The following is a 16,914-nucleotide window of genomic DNA, read 5'->3' as shown; positions in this document are numbered from 1 at the left end:
GAAATTTCTGATAACATTTTCTTATAGCATGTTTAAATACTATATCAAATGTATTCATTATAATTACAACTGACTTGGACCTACTGTATTTTGTAAAAACAATTTAAATAACCTAATTTTATTTAGAATTCCAAAAAAAGAGGAAGGAGAGGCCAAAAAACAAAACAAAACAAAACAAAAAACTTCATAGTATTCTCTAATCACTTCAAACAACAGACATTTTTGATTCTATTCAATGAGTTTTCCTTGAAAACTAATATACACACATATATGCATATATATATATATATATATATATATTACCTAAAAGAAAATACCTGTGTGTATGTTTATGTTATATATATATATATATATATATATATATATATATATATATATATATATATATATATATATATATATATATACATATTTATATATATACATATATATGAAATACAGATATATATATATCTGTATTTCATATATATGTATGTATTTCATATATATACGTATATATATGCATATATACATATATATACATGTGTATATGTATATATATATACATATGTATTTGTGTGTGTGTGTGTGTGTGTATTTTAGATTGCTATACAAGGACTTAAATTACAGGAATGACCAGTTTCTTTACCAGATATGTTCCTCACATCATGAAGGCTGGTGTGTGTGTGTATACACATGTGTAAATGCAGTACATATGTACATGGGTATGATATATATTATATAGGTACATGTATGTGTGTATATACATACATATCTACCAGCCTTGATTATATGCAAGTCATGCCTGATGACAAAACTGATCCAAATACTACAGATGTTATATCTAATAGTATATACACTACATGAACATGTATGTATACAGATAAAAGTTTCTGTGTATAGTATGCAAAAGGTACTAGGAAGATGGAAGAATAGGAAATTTCTCAAAAGTTTTAAAAACTTTGCAATTGAAAGAATATTGGAGCAATTATTTTTTAAAGGGAATTTAGATAGAATAGGTGGTTAGAAGATGAAAAGGTCAAATTTTAGACAAATTGAAGTTCAAGGGCCTACAAGGCATACAGGGGCAAATTTATACTCTATTATTACTTTTTCATTTCTAAAGAAATTTCATTTCTAGGTGGTGAAATGAATATGCCAGGGAGGAAGACCTGAGTTCAAGTCTGATCCTAGACACTTACTAGCTGTGTGACCCTGTGAATTTTACTTGCCTCACTTTCCTCAGATATAAAATGAGGTAAAGAAGGAAATAACAAACTACTTCAATATCTTTGTCAAGAAAACCTCAAATGATGACACAGAGTCACATGCAACTGAAAAAGAACTTAACAACAACAATTATAATCCTTAAGTCTTATGTTTTTATTGGAGTAATTAAAATAAATTTTCATAAATTTATTTCATAATGAAACCTAGTATGCTATGAAGGGAATTTGTTGCTAATTTTTTATTAAGTCCTAAGCCTTGAGTAACCCAAGCATGAGAGAATTGAATAGACAAATAAATACTACAACTCAACCCTGAAATTAAGGGGGGGAATGGAAAAAAATGAGTAAAGATATTTCTATGAATGTTATTGCCCCATAGGCAAACATCTTTGATGACAACTTGTACTTGATTAGTGATAGGAAAAAATTGCACTAAAGAGGATGATTATCATTACTATTTTTATTTTTTTTGTTATTGTTATCACCATGACTATTATTTAAGAAGACAAAGAAAAGCATTAAAGAATATGAGAGGAAAGCAACAAGATGATTAGAGGCATTATGGGGAAAAAAGATTGATTGACAAAAATTATGAATTAAAGAACATCAATTCATAATTATAGAAAGGTAGAAGGGTTCCAGATAGTCTGGGAGCTGGTTTATTTCACCACAGAAAGAACACTGAGGACAGTGAAAGATTGCCATTCCAATAACACTTGAATGTTGAGTGTAAAGAGGGAAAATTTAAGACAATATATTGGTCCAGTAATAGGATCAATGAGATGATTTGTCAGCCTGATTTCACCATTAACCTGTATGACTTTGGATGTCACCTAAACTCTCAATTTCAGTTTTCTTATAGGTAAAAATGAATCTGTTTATAGAACAATTGTGAAGATATATTATAATGTGCAGCAAAAATAGCACTGCTTTCAGGTTTTTTTCTTCATCAAGTACAAATAATAATACAGGTTGCCTTTCTTAGGAATATAGGTTTAGAATTGGATGGGACCTTATAGCTCACATTATCTCCAGCCTTCATTTTACAGATGATCAAATTGAGATCCAAAAAAAGGAAAATAACTCTTTGAAGTTCTGTGAAATATTGTTTTGGACACATTGCCATGCAATAGAAAGAGTTCTAAATTTAAAGTCAGGGGACCCAGTTTCAGATTTTTGTTCTGCCACTTATCTTAACTTCTTTAGAAGTGAGTTTCCTCTACTCTTCTTTTCTCCTTTCTCCACTGCCCTCTTTCTTTTTTTCCTCTCTCCTCTTCCTCTACTTTATTATTTTATTTTTCTCCTCCACCCCTCTCTCTCTCTCCCCCATCTTCATCATTCTATTTGTTTAAGTCCTTCGATTCTCTATAATCTCACAAAATCAAATATATAGAGTTAAAAGTTATTAAAGTTAGAAAAAAATCAAATTAAAATATATTAATAAAGTATGGCCAACATATCATGGGCAATTATTTTCTAATCATCTATATCTATTTCTGGTACTGATGTCAAACAATCTCTGGTGCATCTTTTTAAAAATCATCTTCAAATATTTGTATACATCAACATAAGATTATTAATATGCCAAAAATGTAATGAGTCTCCCAAAAGCATGAGTCTGCCCATATTCAAAGATGTGGGATAATCTGTTTTCTTTCAAGACACCTTGTATAAAATGGATATTAATCATTTGCAAAGCATAAATTGCTCTGTGAACCATACCACATAATTTCTGACTCCTAGCTGGCCTGAGAATTAAAACCTATTGAAATTGAAATATGGCATTTATCCATCATATAGCTAAGACACAAATGCAATCATAATATTAATTTGCCAGTTCATAAATTTATTTACATGACACAACTCATAACCTCAACACTCATTTCATTTTCTCACAGATCAACTTTTACCACTTATGACATCTTTTTATAAAATTAAACCGAACTAACAAGCTCTAGGAAAATATTTAAATGTAAAAACATTATAGAAAACAGACTCTGGGGAAGAAAAACATAAATGTAAAGATTTAAAATAAATATTTACATATAAAGAGAGTCAAATGTATTTGAGCTTTAATTTCCTCTCCATTTTCAGGACTTGGAACCGTGTTCATGAGTTTGGAGAGCACAAATGATGCCTATGTCTCAATGAAAGTGAATAGCATTACAATTCAGCTGCTTCCTATGGAGAGAAAGAATATATCTGGATATAGACAGACAAAACTCAAACTTCTAGCCATACTATGGCTTATCACAATTATTACTTGTGATCCCATAGACCACCCTCTCGTCTTTTCTGAGTGGCTTGGGATCATTGATTAGAAGGTGGAAGAGACCTCAGAAATCAGAAATCATCAAGTCTTGGTCTATCTACCTTATTTTATAGATAGAGAAACTGAAACTCGGAAAGGTTAAGTGATTTATCTAGAATCATAGATATAATAAGGGTCAAAGTTGGAATTGGTTTTACATAGTATAATTCAAAGAACTCTGACTGGGCTTGGTATAAGAAGACCTAATAGTTAGTCTAGGTTTTAAACATTTTGTTTTCCGACCATGGACATGTCACTTTCTGACATCTGTAAAATAGTGTTGATATTTGTCCTGGCAATTTCATGGAACTGTTATGAAGAAAGTGCTGCTATGTAAATTATTTCCATTACTCAACATAGCAGCTACTAGTGCTAAATAAAATAAACATCTTTTAGGAATAAATGGGGACACAGATTTCCTGCCAGGCAGGGACTAAACCATTGCCTATGTATAATTATTCCCAGGAGCACTGGGGAAACCTGAAGTATACTCCATCTGTTGACTGATAACCAAAATTTTGCTACTGGCATTTCATTCCTTTATGTTTTTCATCATTGTTAAAATGCAAATACCCCTCAGAGATTTGTGCCACACTTTCATTTTTTTAATGTGAAGGAAAGATGAAAGAACAGGTTTTGAAAGCAGTGAGAGAAGGAAGATCATAAAGGTATTAAATGGTCAGGGTACATCGTGAGAAAGTGAGAAGAAAGAGACAAATTAGAGGCTTGAGGGTTGGGACAAATTTCACCTACTATATAGTTCTGCTTTCTACCCTTCATGATGAATGAGAAATGGGTTATTATTGTTATACTTCCTATCCCCTCTAATATGAAATACAAAATCCTCAGTTTAGTATTCAAATTCCTTTGTAACTCAGTCCTACCTTACCTTTCCAGTCTACTTAAACCTTTCCTCTTTCTTCTCCCATCACAATACTTAGCCTATTTGACTCCATGACACTGGCCTTGACTATTCCATAAACAAGACATTTCAATGGTTCTTAGCATTTGTCATGGTTGTCCCCTATTTCTGAAATGTTCTCTTTTCTTATCTCTACTTCCTAGCTTCCTTGCTTTTCTCAGATAATCACATTCTACAGAAAGTGTTCCCAATTCCTTTTAAATCTAATGTCTTCTATATGAATGTTATAGAATATTATTGTTCTATAAGAAACAATCAAGAGGGTGATTTGAGAGAGGCATGGAGAGTTTTACATGAACTAATGCTAAATGAGTAGAACCAAGAGAATATTATACAAAGCAACAACAAGATTATGTGATGATCAACTGTAATGTCTTTTCAACGATGAGGTGATTCAGGCCAATTCCAATAGATTTGTGATAGAGAGGGTCATATATATCCAGAAAGAAGACTGTCGGAACTGAATGTGGATTACAACATTTTTTTTCACCTTTTTGTTGTTGTTTACTTGCTTGTTGGTTTTTTTTTGTTCTCATTTTTCCTCTTTTGACCTGATTTTTCTTGTGTAGCATAAATGTGGAAATATGTATAGAAGAATTGTATATATTTAACATATATAAGGTTACTTGTTGTCTAGGGGAGTGATAGGGAAAAGAATGAAGAAAAATCTGGAACCCAAGGCTTTGTAAGAGTGAAAAACTATCTGCATGTATTTTAAAAATACATCTAATGCCTTCCCATTCTGATTATTATTTCCTATTTATCCCATATGTATCTTTGTAAGTATATACATTCATATAAATCTCCCTGTACATATCTATGGATATACATATGTATGTATGTATAACACACACACATATACACATACATATCTCTATCTGTATCCTGTTCATACATGACATGACTCAGGGAGTATAGATGTAACCAATTCAATGTAGAACTGTATGCTATATAACTACAATGTAGAACAATATAGAACTAACTTCAACTCGATTCAGTAAACATTTCTTAAGTGTGCAGCTAGATATAAAGAAAGAGAGTTCATAATCTTGCAATCTAAAGTGGGGGTTAGAAAGGCAGAATCCTGGTAACTATTCTATAAATGTAGAATTTGAAGATTATGTAGTCTAAGGAATTTTAATAAGGAAATCCTTTGGAGAAGGTATATAGTCAATTTTTTTTTCTCTCCTATTAAATTGTGAGGTCTTCCAGGGCTATAGTTTGTCTTTCTCTGTATCCCAGCACTCAGCAATCCCTGAAACTTAATAATTGACCTTAACTGACAATGCCCTTCAAACACACCTGCAAATTTGGCAGTCACATTTAATATAGAAAATGGGAAAGCAAATTCACCTTTCACATTGTGGCCTGAGCCACATGTATGAAACTAGTCACAATTCTTTTTATTTAAAAATCTTCAGAGACTTCTCATTTTTTATTGAATTAAGTATAAATTTCTGGTGCTCACATTCACAAAATGATTCTAATTTCCCATTTATAGCTTTTATGTGTACTCCACTTTCCTCTAGTCTACATTTTCTTTGTTCATATGCTATTCTCTCTTGCCTTAATGTCTCTTGTCATGTCTCATTTCTGGAAAAGAGTAATTCTCAAAGTCTACTAGGCTTGTCTCTTTACATTCTTCCCTTCAGGAATCCAGGCAAACAGAGACCATATTCTCCAAAGGATTTCCTTCTTTATTCATGTCAGGAAACTGAATGGGGTTCCTCTGTTTTAGAATTTTTATTCATAGTTTCCTATTTTTGTAGCATAATTACTGGGGTCTTGTCTTTCTGTCCTGAATTTTGGATTGGAAAATTATGTCCTCTCTATTTTTACATCTTACCAACACACCAAATATTTAAGAAATGTTTACTAAATTAAATTGAGGTTAGTTCCATAATTTTATATTGAATTGGTTGCTTTAGTCTTACCAAAATCATATTATGTTTATCACAGAAGCAAGATTCTAAGAACTAGTAAGAACCTAAGAATTCAAGGACTTTGTACTTTTTTTGTTTTGAAATCAGCTAATTGGGCCAATAAACAGAACCATCTATAAAATATTTTGCAAATTTAAAGTAATATATAAATGGTAGCTATTATCATCTTTATGGGTGATGAGACTGAGTTTCAGCAATTTGTGCCAAATTTTGAGATTGATGTAGGCACACCAAATGTTGGGTTACATGTAAAGAATTCACAACGTCCTTTTTCCTTACCCAAAATGTTTCTTTTTTATTTATGAGATTTATTTATGAGAAGAGATTACATAATAGATACCAGAAGTGGTAAATGTGAAATAGATTTGGGAAAACATATAGTTAGCAAGGAAATTGGTTTTAACTATTAATAACGAAAAGACTAGGTCCCCAGTAGAACTCACAATTAAACAGAAGAAAGGGAATACTTCATGAGGGGGGAGTATGCCATTGACAGGCAGGCTAAATCCATAGAGGAGTTTGCCACCCTACAAGAGGTAGCAATAAGGAGCAAAAAGACATCATGAGGCATAAGGGAAGGGATAATGGGAAGAAAAATCATAAAGCAGAAAACCACAGTGGACTAACCCAGAAAGGATTCAGCAAAGATGGCTTGGCTTATGGACAGATTCTTATTTTTTTTTTAACATGTCATACTCCAAAATAATTTAATGCTTTGAAAGTAAATTATTATATATGAGCTTAACATAACATACAAAAAATATGAACAAAGACATATAGCCTAAGTTCAGATTGATCTGGTTCTCATTTTCCTAATCTTTTTTTTTTTAATTGCTTTTTTATTGACAGAACATATGCATGGGTGATTTTTCAACACTGACCCTTGCAAATAATTCTTTTCCAACTTTTTCATGGACAGATTAAGACTCTATAAATTTAACCTTATATAGTTATAGAAATTTAATCTCAGGTTTTTGACATAACTTGGCATTCTAATTGATAAGATAGAGTTACCCAAAACCTCCACAAAGGTGGGACAGTAAGGCGGAGCTGATCCCCATCAGTGCCCTTCCTTGCTTGCCTTATCATTATCTTATCATTACTTCAGACTTTTTCTGCCAACTCCACCTAGTTACCCAGGATCTCAATTTAAGCATTTAATAAATGCTTTGGAAGACAGAACTTTGTTACTAGATAGCTCTTCCTTCTATCTCTCCCTACAGAATGAGTACCCTTTTATAGTCATTTAACCTCAGTTTCTTCATCTGTAAGTTTCTTTGATGTAATATGGGAAATGTCCTCTTCTCAGAACTTTGGCATTTCAGTAGTATGGCCTGCACTAATCTGATAATCATGTTGAAATTCTGGTACCCTAGGTTTTAAGGAAAGGAAATCTAAACTGTACATAGGAAGCCAGGCTAATTCTGAAGATTATTAGATACTCCAACTTTTATTGTCCTCCCTTCCTCCCTACCATATACTTATTTTATATTTATTCTGTTATGATTCTCCATTACCTTATACTTATTTTACATTTATTCTGATATGATTCTCCATTATATCTATAATAATATATAATAGAAGAAGGAAATTAGCTCTGGAGGGAATTTAAATTGTAGGGTATAATTTAGGATAAAATCAGGCTCTCCCCATTAATGGGCACTCAATGAAAAGATTCCCTCACTAATGGATACCCATAATTTTAGAATGAACTAGAGAAAAAATGAGCATTTTCTGTCTTTTGTTTAGACTATAATCATAGATTATAATTTCTGGTAGAATTCCTTCAAAAATCAGAACAGTTTTTTTGAGATAATTTTTGTTTGTTTGAATACTAAAGTACCAATATCTGTTGGATTACTAAATTCTTCACAGATATTTAGATTCTTATATGAAGTATGTATTTCATATCTCTAAAATATTAAGTTTACCAGTTCATTGTATGTTCATTCATAAAGTCCATTTTTTCTTTTTCTTTTCTTTTTCTTCTTAGGAGACCTATATTGCTTGCCTTTTTTGTGATGAGTACAGGCAGTTTAGCAGAGATACTTTTGAACTATGAGCCTATTGAATAAACTTTAACCTCTGACTTAGTAAACCTGTATAATCAAGTCCAAGTGTTTAATCTCATTTTGGAAGCCCCTTACATCTCTTTAGGGTGTTCTGAGTTTGTTTTCATTTCATTTAATTTTTTTATCCTAATGAACAAATTTTTTACAAATTCTATTTAAATACTCTGAGCATTGGTAAAGATCCCTTGGGAAAAATTTTAGGTTCCCTGCCACAGAAAGATCTAGAAAAAATTTGCAGAGGCATGCCTAAGTTAAAGACAATCCTAGAAAAAAAAGATTTGTATGTTCTGTGTGGGGGAAAAAACACCTAATATTTCATCCAGATCCTTAGTTACTAGCCTTAGGAACTAAAAGAAGCATAAAAGCATTCTTACCTAAGACAGAGGGTAATTTCCAGTCAACTGAAAAACCTGGTCCCTGTGGGCAAAACCCTACATATTCAGGAAACTCTGTATGGATCAGTTTTTTTTTTTTTTTTTTTTTTTTTTTTTTTTTTTTTTTTTTTTTTTTTTTTTTTTAACGAGGGTGGTAAGCTTGACTTTCTTTTCCTTATTCTTTTTCTTCACTGTCTTTGAGAAATCACTTTGCTAGTTTTATGAGGCAATAAACTATGAGAAAATTTCATAAAATTTATGATTTTTATTTTGGTCATGTTTGACTCTTCATGATTCCTTTTAGGGTTTTCTTGGCAAAGTTACTGGAGTGGTTTGTCATTTCTTTGTCCAGATCTTTTAACTCATGTAATACTAAAGCAAAAGGATTAACTGGATTAACTGATTTATCCAGAGTAAACAGAGGCTAAATTTGAACCCAGGAAGATGAGCCTGACACTCTGCCATTTATAAAGCACCTACAATGTGCAAACTACTCCATTATTTTTGCCAAGTCACAGAGTCAAATATAATTAAAAGGATCACGTGCTAGGCACTATGCTAAGTGTGTTGCAATTATTTTCTCATTTGGTCCTGGGAGGTAGTTGCTATTATTTTCCCACTGTCCAACTTAAGAAACTGAGGCAAAAAGCATTAAAATGATTTGCCCAAGGAAACACACTTGTAAACACTGAAGTGGGATTTGAACTCAGGTCTTCCTGATTTAGTCTAATGCCCTAGCTAGCTGCTTCTGTTAAGCCTTAACTGCTTCTTAAGATATTTCAGAGGGTATTTAACAATATGGAAGTAGGCTAAATTATGAATTTGTTTATTAAAAACTTCTATACATATTCTTTTTTTCTTTTTGAGGCTGAGGTTAAGTGATTTGCCCAGGGTTACACAGCTAGGAAGTGTTAAGTGTCTGAGACCACATTTGAATTCGGGTCCTCCTGTATTCAAGGCTGGTGCTCTATCCACTGCGCTACCTAGCTACCCCTACATATTTTTCTAAAGATTCTTGAGTATGTGACAAGAAGGCATTCAAGAAAGGATAATGCTTAACTCCCCAAGTCACTAGAAAGCTATCCAAGCTTTAGTAAAAAGCAATTTAGCAAAAAGGTTTTTTGTTTTTTGTTTGTTTTTTTTTTAAAGCTTAGGCTAACCTGTAGAGTATGGAGGTTGTCCCACATCCTTCAACATTAAAAACTAAACTAAATAAAACTAAAAAGATGGCCTAGCCTCTGATACTTCTATCAGTTAAGAATACTTCTCCAATTAAATTATAGCATCTATTAATAATCTTTAATGGTGAACCATTTCTAGACACATCTGAGCCAATCAAGCTACTAAAAGTAAAAACTAAACATGAATTGAATGAAAGCATATGATGACACAAAGGGAATGTCATCATGGTTGAAGAGAATCATCTTTTATGCAGCTTGTACAAAATAGCAAGCCAGCATTCTAATAATTGACCAGTTTTGTAATAGTGCAGCTCAAGTCAGGACCAGAGGGAATTTCTTGGGTCAGCAGGAAAATTGTGCTATCCCCTTATTCCTTGAACATAGAAAGAGCTTATACACTTCAAAAAAGTCTGAAAATTAAGATTATCAGCATTTTTAAAACCACAGATGCTAATGTCAATGTATACATTCATTAGATGCAGAGAACAAACTAATCATACCATGCAAAAATAATTTCAGGGTTCTAGAAAGGGGCCTGGTTTTGGAACCTAGCATAGAGCTAGACACATCTAAGTAAAATTTCATTAGAACTCTGGAAAGATACTCTAAACCATGAGAATTGACTGATTTTTTTTTTGCACTATATTCCTTCTCTAAGTTTGGGTTCACTTTCCCTGGGGACTCTGCATGTGCTTTTCAAAGAATATGTTCCAGATTTTTAGGGATTGATTTTAGGCCAAATAATTCACTTAAATTTAGGCCAAGACATATTATCAAATGATCTTTTTGAAAAATCCTATTATACAACATCAGCCAATATTTCTTTTATCAAATTAATTATATATAGATATTTGATAATCAGTGGGGACCCCCACTGTATGGAAGCTTCTGACTGGAAAAGTTGCCAGCTAACTTCTAGAGACTCAACCTGCCAATTTGAGTAGGAGCTGGGGAAAGTGGATGAAGAGAAAATGCAATACATATATATCATCTCTCTATATCAAATATTCTTTGACAAAATGTCAACTCCTTAAGAATAGGGATAGCTTTCATTGAGTCTTTCTATCTACACACAGTAGGCATAATGCCTGATATATTTGAATTTTCAGTTTTTAGAAGGCAGTAATAATAGTTTACAATCATATGTTTCTTATGCATACATTATCCCAATTAGATCCTTATAATTAAATTCTGGCAAATAAACAGGTTAAGAATCTCACTCATATTTACAGATGAGGAAACAGAAATTCTAAGGGGGTCTAATGCTTAACATAACTATCAAATAGTAGAATTGATATTCAAACCCAATTCTTCTTCTTGTTATTTGAGGGGAAGGACAATCTGAGTTAAGTAATCAGGGTCACACAGCTACTAAGTTTTTGAACCCTTATTTGAGTATAGCTTCTCCACACTGGAGGGCTGATGCTCTGTCTACTACATCACTTACCTACCTCAATTCAAACCCACTTCTAATGAATGCAAGTTTAAGTCTCTTCCTACTGTAATAGGTTGTCTCTAGAACTTAGAAATTTCAGCATAATGATTTTCATTGCCATTATCAGGAGAAATTCATGTCACTTACTTTGAAGACAAAATTATCTTCCAAGAAGGTCATTCTCCTCCTCATTCCTATCACTCATCACCAAGCAAATAGTTTCTTTCCTTCTATATAACTTTGCTTTTCTGAAGTCAGGCTCATTGTGAAGGTCATTTGAGGAGTGTAATAAATGCCCGAGGGCTGAATTTCCATGCCCTTTTCTGAGAACTCTATCTTTTGTAATAACTGTCTTTTTTTTCCCCTAACATTCTGGGAAATCAAGATTATTTGCCCTTTCCCCCCTGAAAGAACAATGATGTCAGAATTTTTCCAACAGAGGAAAACATTACCTATATTTTTAGAGTTTTCTAACCGGAGGTCAAATTGTAAATTAATCTTAACACTCCAGAGATTATTGTAGTATTTGCTGAAGTAGCTTTGGGGAGTTTTGATGATTTTCTTTGTCAAATGGTCATTAACTAATGGGGTTTCATCTTCCTTTGCAAGTTTATACACTTGAGGACTTCAGTGAGAAGTAAGTTTAAGAGATATGAAAGCCAGAAACTTAGGAGAACTTGCTTGTTCCTTTCACTACCAAAAACTAGAGTTGACAATGAAAAACAAAAGTCTTGAGGACAGATATGACCCTATTATTTTATGGGCAGATGATCATCATACTTGTTATGGGCAGAATGTAAGACCTAAAACAATGAAGATCTGAGTTTAAGCTCTACATCTATGATTTACTGTCTGGCCAAATCATTTAACCTCTTTTACCTTTAATTTCTTCATCTGTAAAATGAAACTAATGCCAATAACGATGATGATAACAATAATAACAATTAGGTATAGAACTTTGAAAAGTACTTTACATTCATTATTTTGATCATCAAAATGACCCTATAAGGGAGATGGTGTTATTATCCTCATTTTTACAGATGATGAAATGGGCTGGAAGAGTTATATGACTTGCCCAAAATAACACAACTGGTGTCCGAAGCAGGATTTGAATTAAAATCTTCCTAACTCCAGTAGTTTCTCTCTAAGATGCCATGTTGCCAATTAGCTATCTGTGTAGTAGTGCCTAATTTAAAATGGTGTTATAAGGACAGTACATAATAAAATTTGTTTAGTATCATATGAAAAGACGCAAATAATATCCTTTGGACATTTGAAGAGCTGTGTGAATATTAGATAAAATACAATGCTCTCATCTTTGGTACTCTTTATTTCTAGACCTGATAAAAAGAACAAAAGCCTGGAGTAATAAAAATTGTTATAAATTGTACCCAATGCACTACATGTGTGTATATGTATATACATATATTCATATGTTAATGCATAAGCGAATATATATTTGTACAAATATATGTATATATGATTAAATGATAGATAAAATCATGTACATTAAACTTAAAGTCTATTATATATACTTTTTTTATTTTCAGAAACCCAATTTATTAATCATTTACAAATATATTCATACATCTCCTTACTTTTTTCAAAATACCTCCATTTGGAACAGTAACACTATTGCTAGATTCCATGGCCAAAGGAGGGGTGTAAAATCTCCTCATCACTGACCCCACAGGTGTTTATTCCATCTGCAACTCCAGACAGCCAAATAAAAAGTTTAGCTAATTAAAGCCCTGCAATGTTGCATCCAATTTTCGCTCACCCAATAGGATTATTCCCTTTAATTTGGTCAGCAAAAGGAATTCAGACTTCATAAAGTGATCATGGATTGTTAATACATTAACACTTCATTACCTCTGTTATTGACTCTTTGTTTTCTGTGACTATATCAACTATGGAGGAGTTACAAAGAAATTATCTCCTAATATCCTTCTTAAAAAGGAATCATCCTACATTTCACTTGTCATTTAACACTTGGACTTGGATAATCAGGGTCATAGGATTATAGCTATAAGTAACCTAAGAAATCAACTTGATCTAAATCCCTCATTTAATGAATAAAAAAACTGAATCCATTTGTGCCTAAAATAACACAAATAAATAATTGAAACCAGATTTTCTTATTTGAAATCCAATGCTCCTATCACTGCCTAAATAATTCCAAAACTTTTTTTTTCATTTAAACCAATCATTCAAATATTATGTTTGTGAGATACAAGATGACCGGTATGTGTGAGTTGATCAGATCTTTGTGTAAACAGTCTTCTACTCAAAATGAAATAAATCTTCCAAAACCATCAAAATTTGCACATATGTTCCTTCAAGATTCATCTTTTGGTTCTATATTAACATGAAATCCACATCCAAATTCTTGAAAATAGTGAGATCAGAAAGAGATACTAGTAAAGCAATAAAATGAAGTGGAAAGTATATTGAGGTGAATCAGGAGTCAGAGATTCAAATATAATTCTGTCTGAGTCACTTTGCATAACTAAACATCACAGAGATTTAGTTTTCTCCTTTCTATAACAGGGTTATCAATGCTTGAAGACTTCCCTCAAGCATATTGTAAAAGCTGAAGTCCTATATAACTTAAAAGCTGTTGTAATTGTTGAAATTATTATATAAGGTATATAAATTGTCCACATAAATTATGAAAGTATTTATGTGGATCTTTTTACAAGTAGTTCACAGGAAAGCATGAAGACATATCTCTGGAATCTCCACTTACCTTTCTTTAAGGAAGATTTTGATTTATAGATGGTGAGCAGGATATTGAGGCCATGAGATAGCCATTTAGATTTCATCAATCAGGTTAGAATTGTGTCAGTCTTCCCCCAAAACATTTTTAGTTTAGGGGAAATAAAAATTTAGGTTCAAGGATATTCACCTAAATGCTATATCTTAATTGGTAAATAGTGTCAGAACTTATGGTCAGGGCATCTAGATGGCACAGTTTATAGAGCACCAGCCCTGAATTCAAGAGGTCCCGAGTTCAAAATATGCCTCAGACATTTGACACTTACTAGCTGTGTGAACCTGGGCAAGTTAAGTCACTTAAACCCAATTGTTTTGCAAAAACGCTTGACTCTCTCCCTATCTAGTGCTAGCAACAGAAAGACTATTGCACATAGTAAATATTGAATAAGTCCATTTATCTAAGCTGACATCAAACATAAATCAGAGAAATTATACAGGTAAAAACATACCAAAAAAATAGAACGAATAAGAATTCCACTATGATCAAGATATCTCAGCCAAATGCAGAGAGAGTTCTTGATCTAACCTAAGGGGGAATTCCCCAGAGTATTTAAGGATGTAAGCAGGGAATAATTGCATGCTGAAGCCTCCACTATTTTAAGGAGTCTTCTTTCTAACTCCAGGAACCTCTCTTCAAAGATACTCTCATGTTTCCTTTCTTAAATCTAGAAACTAGAAGACCAGAACTACTCCTTTGCCCAGCTAACTCCATATCTTCCCTCATTTAGGCTGCAAATATTAAGTAACCATTCTCTCAATCATTGATTAAAGGCTTGTACAAATCTGATTGGTTATAATTTCATGACCAACATCATCTCATCAAGCTTTGATTAAATGCTTAGTATATGCCAGGCACTCTGCCAACTACCAGGAACTCAAAGATAGGCAAAAAAGAGTTCTTGCTTTCAAAAAGCTCACAATATATTCGGGGAGACAACAAGTACATAGAAAAGATATACAAGATAAATTGGAGATAATCTCAAAGGGAAAGTACAAGTATCAAAGGGGCCTTGTAACTTTTGAAATAAAAGTGGAAAAGGAACAAAACTAGGGGAGGGGATAGTTTTCCTGGAAGTCAAAAGAGGAAAAATAGCTTTTTATTCTCATAATAACTTTCATGAATAGGAGAAAAAGCTTGTATTGAAAGAGAAAGAGGCAAAAGAATAAAAATTTCTAAAACTTAAAGCCAGTAGTAGTAGTAGTAATACTAGTAGTAGTAGAAGTGTGTGTGGGTGTGCTGGCTTCAGCCTACTGAGAAAATTGTCTCCCATGCTGATTGTTATCCAGCTAATCTGGCTGTGGTGTGAGGGCATTGACCCGAGAGATATTAGGATGTGAATAAAATTCCCAACAATTGTATATCAGGACCACCAAGAAACCCTAAGCAAAGATTTTTCTTTTCAGGAATAATGAATGAATCCCTCACCAGTTATTATATATATATACATAAAATCCTTCCTCACAGAGGCGGAAGAAGAGGAATGCAGGTAGTAATGATGACTACTAATGATAAAGATGATGATGACAATGATAGCAATTATAAAATGTTTTAATGTTTACAAAGAATTATATATATATATATATATATATATATATATATATATATATATATATATATATATAAATATATATATATATAAAACCTCACTTAGCCAGAAGAAAATAAATTGGATAATAAAGAGGAGACAAATATCTAAAAAACAGCATCTAAAAACATCTACATGCTTGTTCATTATACTTTTCATTATTTTTCTTTCAGACAGGCATTGATATTACAATATATAAATATCACTTTAACTTGTTCTTTTCTTCCCCTTTTCAAATAGCCTATCTAAAAGTGAAATGGCTCTTTCATTCTTTAAGAACATCACTGTTCCACTCTTGAATTAAAATGCTAGAAATTAATTATCAGTGAAAAATCCATGCTGAAGATTTATAAAATTCAGAAAACCTTTGACTGGAAAGAAGCAGTAATAAAATGGCAGGAAAAGGGAGTAGTAAAAGAAATAAAGGTCAATGTCAATGCCAAAGTGTTTAATTGAGGAACATTTCTGTCAGGGGAAATATGTTCTGTGACAAGAATGAGCTATTGCTGGGATGCCTGGTTATAAATGGAAGACTTATGAGATCATCAAGGCAATGAAGTAGCCTGAGTTTCCTTTTGTTGGTTGTTTCAGATTCTCTCCAAGGAACCTACATAACAGAGAAACTACTATAATTCATTAGTCAGTTGGCCTTTATTAAGAGCTAACAGAATATTGTTTGCTTGCATTTTTGTTTTTTCTTCTCAAGTTACTTTTACCTTCTTTCTAAATCTGATCTTTCTTGTGCAACAAGATAACTGTATAAATATGTATACCTATATTTTATTTAACTTATACTTTAACACATTTAACATGTATGGGACTTCCTGCCATCTAGGGGAAGGGTGGAGGGAAGGAGGGGAAAAGTTGAAACAGAAGTTTTTGCAAAGGTCAATGTTGAAAAATTACCGATGCATATGTTTTGTATATTAAAAAGCTAAAATAAAAAAGAGCTAACAGAAAAAGGAATGTTGGGCAACAACAAACTAAAATTTGGTCAATTATCCAAATATAAATGATTCTATTTTCAAAACCAAGATATAGGAAACAGGCAGATCTGGGAAGGGGAAATTCTGTTGATATATTTTCTGTGTGTGTGTGTGTGTG

The 16,914-nt window shown here is 32.4% G+C and overlaps 1 long non-coding RNA gene across 1 annotated transcript in view; it reads right to left on the bottom strand.

Annotated features, from left to right (window-relative positions):
• LOC141541104 (uncharacterized) overlaps positions 1–11,702 on the bottom strand; it is a 21,502-nt gene extending 9,800 nt beyond the window's left edge. The window contains exon 1 of the long non-coding RNA XR_012481657.1: positions 11,594–11,702. This is a non-coding gene — a long non-coding RNA (uncharacterized LOC141541104). The remainder of the gene's footprint in view (positions 1–11,593) is intronic.
• Positions 11,703–16,914: the final 5,212 nt, after the last annotated feature.

The sequence above is a fragment of the Sminthopsis crassicaudata genome, chromosome 4 (genome assembly GCF_048593235.1).
Source record: "Sminthopsis crassicaudata isolate SCR6 chromosome 4, ASM4859323v1, whole genome shotgun sequence".
NCBI classification, from domain to species: domain Eukaryota; kingdom Metazoa; phylum Chordata; class Mammalia; order Dasyuromorphia; family Dasyuridae; genus Sminthopsis; species Sminthopsis crassicaudata.
This window is presented reverse-complemented; position numbering and strand designations above follow the sequence as displayed.